We start from the raw sequence: 8,890 nt of genomic DNA, 5'->3' as shown, positions 1-8,890 counted from the left end.
TCTCTCTCTCTCTCTCTCTCTCTCTCTCTCTCTCTCTCTCTCTCTCTCTCTCCCTCCCTCCCTCCATGCTTTTTCTTTTCTTTTGTTTGTTTTGTTCTATTCTGTTTTTTGTTTGTTTTTTGCCTTTTTTTCTAAAGAGAGAAAGAAGGCATAGAGTCGGATTATGGGGAGGAGACTGGACAAACTAGGCGGAAATGGTATCAGAATGTATTGTATGAAAAGTGTATTTTCAATTTAAAAAATGAGTGAATGTTATTGTATAAAAAATTAATTAAACGGAAGAGTGAGAAATGGAGAGAACTAATAATGTAGAAAAGAGAGGAAAATGCATGAGATAAAGTTACAGGAAACGATAAAGAATAAAAACAAAACAAATACAGAGCAAGACAAACAGAAAAAGACATCAATAGTTATTCCTTGCTGAGTACGGGAATATTTTGCTTCCCCATCCCCACCCCAGGCTTGCCATTTGCAGTTTATTTCAAAAGACAGCAGAGGCATTAGGTCCTTTGTAAAGTCCAAACAGGACAGACCAGAAAGGTCTGTTTGGAGGCTGGGCCCCACCCTTCCTTTTCCTCTGGAAAGAGACAGCAACTCTGGCTGCTGCTGGGTTGAATTCCTGCTAGCATTCTTCATATGCTAGCCTAGCAATGTAGTGAGTATGGGACTGATCAGCGAGGCTGTCCTGTCAGCTGAAACCATGGATTGCCCACTTGGATGATTCTCGTACCCATGTGGGACTAGGAAATACCTGGCCGAAGTTGAATTTCCATCAAATGTCTGTGGATCTCTGGAAGTGTCCAGTCAAACCAAAGTAATCTCACCTCACCACTTTATGGTGAGGTGTAGGCCCTGAGGAATCCTGCTTATCCAGACCATGCTATACCCCTACCACAGACTTTCTGTTTCTCCCAGGAATTAGACCCACAGTTCCTTCTTGAGAATGACTTGCCCTTCACACCATGTAGACCTAAGTCAGCATCCTAGTCACAGCTAGTTTTCAGGGCCTACAATGATCTTGGATTGGTTCTTTTGTATCTTCTTGATCAATGATCTCCATTATTTTTATTATTAATTATTTTATTTATTTACATTTCAAATATTATCCCCCTTCCTGGTCCCTCTTCCATGAGCCTCTCAGTCCCCCTCACTATCCTTCACATCTAAGAGGGTACTCCCACACCCGCTCCCACCTTACCCCTTTATCATCAACTTCTCTCAGACATTAAGCCTCTGCAGGACCAAGCACACTCCCTCCCACTGAGGCCAGACAAGGCATACCTCTGCTATATATGTAGTGGGGGCCATGGACCAGCCCGTGTATGATTTTTAGTTGGTGGCTTAGTCTTTGAGAGTTCTGAGGGGTCTGGTTAATTGATACTGTTGTTCTTCCTATGGGGTTGCAATCCCCTTCAGCTCCTTTAGTCCTTCCCCTACCTCTTCCATTCTCTGAGCTCAGTCCAAAGGTTGGGTGTAAGTAGCTGCATCTGTCTCAGTCAAGTGTTCATAGAGCCTCTCAGAGGACAGCCCGTGCCAGGCTCCTGTCTGCAAGCACAACACGGCATTAACAACAGTGTCAGGGTTTGGGACCTGAACATGGAATGGATCCCAAGTTGAGGTGGTCTCTGGATGGTCTTTCCTTCAGTCTCTGCTCCATTTTTGTCTCTGCATTTCCTTTAGACAAGGACAATTCTGGGTCAATAATTTTGAGATGAGTGGGTGGCCTCATCTGTCAATTGGGGGCCATGTCTATCTACTGGAGGTATCTCCTCAGGTTCTATCTCCCCACTGTTGAGCATTTAAGCTAATGTCATCCCCACTGGTTCCTGAGAGCCTCTCACATTCCTCGTGTCTGGGACTTTCTAGAGGTTCCCACTGTCTCTCATCCCACACTGCTGCATATTTCTATTTATTCTCCTTGTCCTCTGGGCTTCTCCCCAGTCTCCCCCATATGTGATTCTGCTCCTACCTTTTCCCTCTCCCCACTCCTACCCAGGTTCCCCCCTCCCTCTGTCTTCCATGATTATTTTGTTTCTCCTTCTAAGTAGGATTTTAGAATCACCATTTGGGCCTTCCTTCTGTTAAACTTTATACAGTCTGTGAGTTGTATCTTATGTACTCTGAACTTTTTGGCTAATATCCACTTATCAGTAAGTGCATAAAATGTATGTCTTTTGGGGTCTGGATTACCTCACTAAGGATGATATGTTCTAGTTCCACCCATTTGCCTACAAAATTCATGATGTCCTCTTTTTTAATAGCTGAGTAGTATTCCACTATGTAAATGAACCACATTTCCTATGTCCATTCTTTGATTGAAGGACATCTGGGTTGTTTCCAGATTGTGGCTATTACAAATAAGGCTTCTATGAACATAGTGGAGTACATGTCCTTGTGATATAATGTAGCACCTTTTGGGTATATGCCCAGGAGTGTATAGCTGGGTTTTCAGATAGAACTATTTCCAATTTTCTAAGGAACTGCCAGATTTAGTTCCAGAGTGGTTGTACCAGTTTGCAGTATTACCAGCAAATAGAGGAGTATTCCTCTTTCTTCATATCCTCACCAGCATCTGCTGTCACCTGAGATTTTGATCTGAACCATTCTGATTGATGTAAGGTGGAATCTCAGAGTTGTTTTGATTTGCATTTTCATGATGACTAAGGATGTTGAGCATTCTTTAAGTGCTTCTCAGCCATTCAAAATTCCTCAGTTGGGAATTCTCTGTTTTGCTTTGTAGCCTATTTTTTTTTAATATGGTTATTTGGTTTTCTGGAGTCTAACTTCATAGTTCTTTTTATATTTTGGATATTAGCCCAATTTGGATGCAGGGTTAGTGAAGATCTTTTCTCAATTTGCAGGCTGCTGTTTTGTCTTAGTGACAGTGTCCTTTGCCTTACAAAAAGAAGCTTTTCAGTTTCTTAAGGTCCCATTTGTCATTTCTTGATCTTAGAGCCCGAGTCATTAGTTCAGGAAATTTTTCCCTGTGCAAATGTATTTGAGGCTATTTCCCACTTTCTCGTCTTAGATTCAGTGTATCTGGTTTTATGTGGCGGTCCTTGATCCACTTGGACTCAAGCTTTGTACAAGGTGATAGATCTCCCACCTTAAAGTATGTTTTTTTTCAGAGTTATAGTCTGTGTAACTGATAAGTCTATGATGCATTGCTTTTCTCCCCTGCTTAAAGCCCCATGGAAGTGGGATTATCCCCTATTTCTGTGATTTTGCAGATTCCATTGTTTGTTCAACAAATCTGAAGTTCATGATTTTTGGACTTCACCTGATGCTATCTACTGTTTACAGCTGCACTCCTGTGCCTTCCAACACCACCCACCCCATCCCGCAGCTATGGTCCTGATGTTCTGCTCCAGACTCAGGGATGGAGGAATATGTTGAGGGAATAAGGGTGAGAGTTTGGTGTAATCAGAGCCTAAGAGAACTGAGCGAGGACCATATGGAACTGAGACTCAAACTTGTAAACGGAACACTCGTTGGATGGTGCTGGTAGCTCTGAGAGTTGCAATGTAACTGGTCCTGGAAAATTGAAGAAAAGAAGAACCTGGAAATTTGTACTAACTACTACTACCAAGTGATGCCAGGAACAAGAAACAAACAGTAAAGACCAGACCCCTTCTCCCTCAAAGTCTCCATGCACTCCCCACTCCCATTTTATATCAGACGTACTAAGGAATGAATAAGTGAAGTAAAATTTATAGACCCAAAGCTCCAAGAGCCAAGAAAAACGTCTATATCAGAATATATACTAACTTAAGCTACACAAAGCTATTGGTTTTTACATTTATTAATTATTAGCAAATTGCAAGGACTGTGCATAAAATGCCTAGATTTATGGACGGGACACTTCTAACAGTTAATTTGCAGTAATACATGTCTTAAAATGTCTAATCCAATTTATGAATAGGATCAGTGTTGATGAGATGTGTATCTACTGAAAATATACTTCAAAGCTAGTGTTGGTGGCATCTACCCAAGATGCCAGTAGTAACCATACTTCCAAGTTGTTATAAGCAATAGTTGCCTCTAAACATCTCCACATGTCAACTGAAGGTCAAAATTACCCTAATGGAACTTAAGGGTAGGCCCCACACAAAGCAGTAGATGGCCAACATAAAACAAACTCACTGATATTTTTACAGACTTGTCTCACATCACTTAGTTTGGGCAAATTATTTCGTCTTACTAGTGTTTTGTTTGTGTTTTTTAACTTCTGCTTTTGTGTTTTTCTGATTTGATATTTTTCGCATGTGTGCATGTATGTCTGGGCAAGTGTGTGTGTGTGTGTGTGTGTTACAAGTGTGTACTTAAATTCTGATTTGTTTTGTTTATCTGTTTTTTAAAGAGAGAGAAAGAAAGAATACAGAGTTAGGGTGGTAGGATCTGGGAGAAGGTGGGGGAGGGGAACTGTGATTAGAATATATTGTATAAACTTGTTTTGATAACAAAGTATTAAGCTGGTAGAGAATATTAGACTACCACCACATGTGAACAGGTGTTGAATAGGTGTTTTAATAACAATAAAGGAAAAAGAAGAAATTAGACTGTCTTAGCATTGTTAATCAGAACGTTCATTTGACTAACCAATATAAAACTTAAAACTGTTTTCTAAAACCCTGTTAGCTTCAGTTTGGAATAGATGATTTCTTGTCTTTGGGAAAAACATTACTAGATTTTTTGCTGAAATCCTTAAAACTGCTATTAGAACTAAATCAAGAGGATTCCTGAATCCTACTGTATCTGTCCGAATTCCTAAGTAGAAAGATAAAAACAGTTGAGAATTTTTTCTTTCAATTTTTCCATACTGTTAATCTTAGTTCCGTTGTGGTTGGAAGCCAAAGTTCTAAGATGACTAAAGTGAGACATCTCTCAAACTTGAATTTTTGGAAATGATAGATGACAAACTGTCATCAATCAGTATTTGGGTTTGTTAGCAAAGGAAGCATTTATTACAAGTATTTTAAAAAGCTAATTTTTTTCTGTCTGTGACCACTATTAGCCTAAGAATATTTGACATACTTGTGACTAATGTTTAGTTATCTTTTGTAAACTCAAAAGAAAATACAACAGCAGTCAAAAGATCACAAAGTTCTGTTTTCCAAAGTACATTTGAACTAATTAGTTATGTTTTGCTTAGAAATTCTCAGACATGGAGGATCATTTATGCCACCACATTATGTACCATAGAATCGATGAACAAATCCAAGATGAATAGTCAAACAGTTTAACTATAGACAAATCTTTCTTCAGTTCTGGTGTGAAAATAATAATAACCCAAAGATATTGGATCTCCCTTCTCTGCTTCCTTTCCCTCCTTGGCCCATTTTGTAGTTCATGATACACACTCAACGTAGAAAATGTACACAATGACCTTAATGGTAGAAAAGAAAACCTAAATACCAAGAAACACCGAGTACACTTCATTTGAAAGTTTCATTTTTAATATTCTTGTTCGAGTGCTTATTTAAAAGCGAAGAATCAGTTGACTTTTTCAATCAAAGCTTGAACCATCCACATTAGCTCCTACAGTTAAATATTCTGCAAAAGCAAAATGATCATTCCTCACTACATTATCACTGATGTGGAAAAACTCCCACCCATGGAAAGTAGCTATTACAGTGGCTGGCACATCAACAGCTTTTAGGCAAAATTAGTGCTGATTATTCTTACAATTCTCATAGTTACTCTTTGAAATGTCAGTTTTGACTCTGGAGAAAACCTCATCAGAGTCCTTAAGTTTGATTCTTTTCATGTGTTTCTTTGGGTCATGGTTTCTCATGCACTAGGAACTGGGAAACTCTTTAGAGGAGGATGTATTCATTGTTTTCTCGTCTCTACTACCCAATACCTGACAAGAAGCACTTTGGGGGAGAAGGTTACATTTTAGCTGATAGTTCCCGGTGCGGTCAGCATGGTGGTTGCAGCTGCAATACAGACTTGACAGCACACTTTGTTATGAGGCTGTGGAACAACAGGCAGATACACACAGGAGGCAAAGTCAAGCCAGAATGTCAGGGCCTATTACCCAGAGATATACTTCTGTCAGCTAGATCTCACCTCCTAAGAGTTCCACAGTGTCCCCGAATAGTGCCACTCACTGGAGACCAACATATTGAAATACATGACCATGTGGAAGACATTTGACATTCAGACTGAATCTGTTAACTAACCTTGACACTATGAGATGCTGATTCCTGTCCTCTGCCCAGCAAATGCCAGTAGAAGCCCTACACATAGTGACAGTCTATCATACCCCTGATCCTTGCCAGCTAGTCCTTGTTGGGGCAGAACTAGAACATCTATACCTGGTAAGTCTGTCAAAAACCATAAGAACGGTCCTTTCTAAGGATCTTCCACTATCTGAAACTTCTATGTAGGGTGAAGTGATATTGTTTCCTAAGGTCTCTCAAATTTCATCATGTGCTTCTTGAGATCCCTGAAATGGCTAGAATTAGCTGTATCAGATCTCTGAGCCAGAGAATTTCATTAAAAGCCACCCACTGGAGGAAGCTATTTGGCTTCTGAAAATTAAAACATCTTTCCACTTGCATCTAGAAACTTGATAAGAGCACTCAAACATTAAAGGATGAATGAAATAAAATAATTTGTGAAGTACACACTGTCACCTCCACCTCCTTAATCCTATCCTATATGTGATATAAAGGCCATGTGTTACTCTATTATTAATAGCAGTATATAGTTAATCAACAAAAAAAGTGTTTCAAAAATTAAGTTGCTAAGATGGATACATTGTTCAATTGGTTAGAATGCTTGTCTAACCAGCATGACGCCCTGGATATGACCATCAACCTTACATAAAATCCATGAGTGGTACAAGCAGGAGGGTCATAAGTTCATGGTTATCCTTGGAGCCTAGCCTGGGACACACGAGACCTGATACCCTATCTTGCAAGGGAGAAAGAAAAGAAAATGAAAGAAAAATGTTGTTAATATAATGAAAATACTTGAAATACCTAAGAACAATTTGCTTTGAAGAAAACACAGTATATGATATTTATCCTTATGGTCTGCCACAGTTTTGGAGATTACAGTCTTTTGGGTTTTTTTTTTCCTTTCTTTCAATTATGGCCTTAAACTTACATTAGAATTTAAAGGTGCATTTAACAGAATATCAACTCACTATGATTATAATAACCAGAAAATCCATTGTGCCATTTGAATGTTTTCGTGAGGGTGATGTTAGCTGCTATAACAAGAAAAGCACTTGAGCTTCACGATTAAACATAGAGGACAGAAGTTCAGTGCTCCCACAGCAAATCAATTGGAATGTTTTATAGTCACTAAGCAAGCAGATTCCCTCCACAGATATTTGCCACGCTTAAGCCCCCGAGTCTTCTACTCAAGGACAAAAAATAGCATCCGTTGCATTTTAAATTACGTGTATTTTATGTATTTTGTGAGAGTATGGGTGTGCTCAAAATAGCTTGAGCATGGAAGTTCTCTCAGGTCATCCGGCCTGGTGGTAAGTGTCTGGGCCAGCTGAGCTACCTCATTCTTCTAGCATCAGTTTCTTTTAAGATCTAAGCCAAAGTGACAAAGGTCCATTCTATCCTCATGTGGCAGGTGAGAAGCAGCATTGTGGGTCTTCTTGTGATCTAGGGTAACTGGGAAGTGTAGTGCTGGGTTGATCAGATTCCTTCAGGTGTTGAGTCTCCATAACGAAAGATGAAAAAGTGGATGGATTATATATGGTGAAAATGAACAGTTTCCTTTAACTCAAAGCAGTCTAGAAAAAACCAAAGGAATTACTATAAGACTAAATTTTCATCTCTCTAAACGCAGATTGGGAGTTCTACGTTCCAGGCCTTAGGATCTACTTTTATTTGGAAATAGTATACTAGAATTAGAATTTAAGTTACAGTGGAGTGGGGTGGGCTCTTCCTCTACTCTGACTAGTATTTGTAAAAATGCAGAGAGATCCTCAATGAAACCAGGCATGTGACAGAGGAGGATAGCTTAGATCGAAATAATCCATCTATAATCAAGGTTCGCATGAAAAGGTCTGCTTTAGAGACCTTGGGTGAAGCATGGCCCTACTGGCACTTCCACTTTAGACTTCAGAACTTGAAAGGTGTGACATGATAAATATTTCCTACTGAAAGCCACCTGGTACACGGGGCACTTCATTGAGGCTGCCCTTAGAAAATGAAACAGTAGTCAGATGCCAATAGGAAAAATACAAAACAATTTCCTAATGCTTCCTAGGCCTCATTTCCCACCCTTGGATAAAATTGGCCAAAGGCTACACGGCTGATGATGGGATCTATGCGAAGACAGGGCATTTGACAAATGTATCCTTCAATGATGATTTTGTTTTAATCCCAAATTCCCTCAAAACGGCAGAGTCTTTTTACTATTTTTTTTTTATAAAAGAAACATTTTTATTATATCAGAAAGGCTGGAAAAAAAGAACCAAATAAAGGGAGAGATGCATGGAGCAATGACAAAGATTCGTTCAACTATAACACTTCTTTATCCTCCATGATGCATTGCTCAGTTGAAACCAATTAGGGATATATGCACAACATTGTTAACCCAAGGAATTCACCTGTGTTGTTGACATCCAGAGGTTTGATTGGGGCTTGGCAGCATGCTGGCAACAAGGCTAATCTTTATAATCAAGCCATATAGTTAACACCTCCAGTGTCCACTGCCTCTGGAGTTTGAAGTTGCTACAGATATCCCAAACTCTTATCAGAAACCACTATGCAAAGTCCAAGTCCTCCAATCAACTTACTTTGTTAAGCAGGATAATGCATCAATTTAGAGATCAGCCCCTGGTAGCTGAGGGTACATACCAGACATTCTCTTCTTCTTCTTCTTCTTCTTCTTCTTCTTCTTCTTCTTCTTCTTC

The sequence above is a fragment of the Grammomys surdaster genome, unplaced genomic scaffold (genome assembly GCF_004785775.1).
Source record: "Grammomys surdaster isolate TR1022 unplaced genomic scaffold, NIH_TR_1.0 131, whole genome shotgun sequence".
NCBI classification, from domain to species: Eukaryota; Metazoa; Chordata; class Mammalia; order Rodentia; family Muridae; genus Grammomys; species Grammomys surdaster.
The sequence above is the reverse complement of the archived record's forward strand: the minus strand, read 5'-3'. Positions refer to the sequence as shown.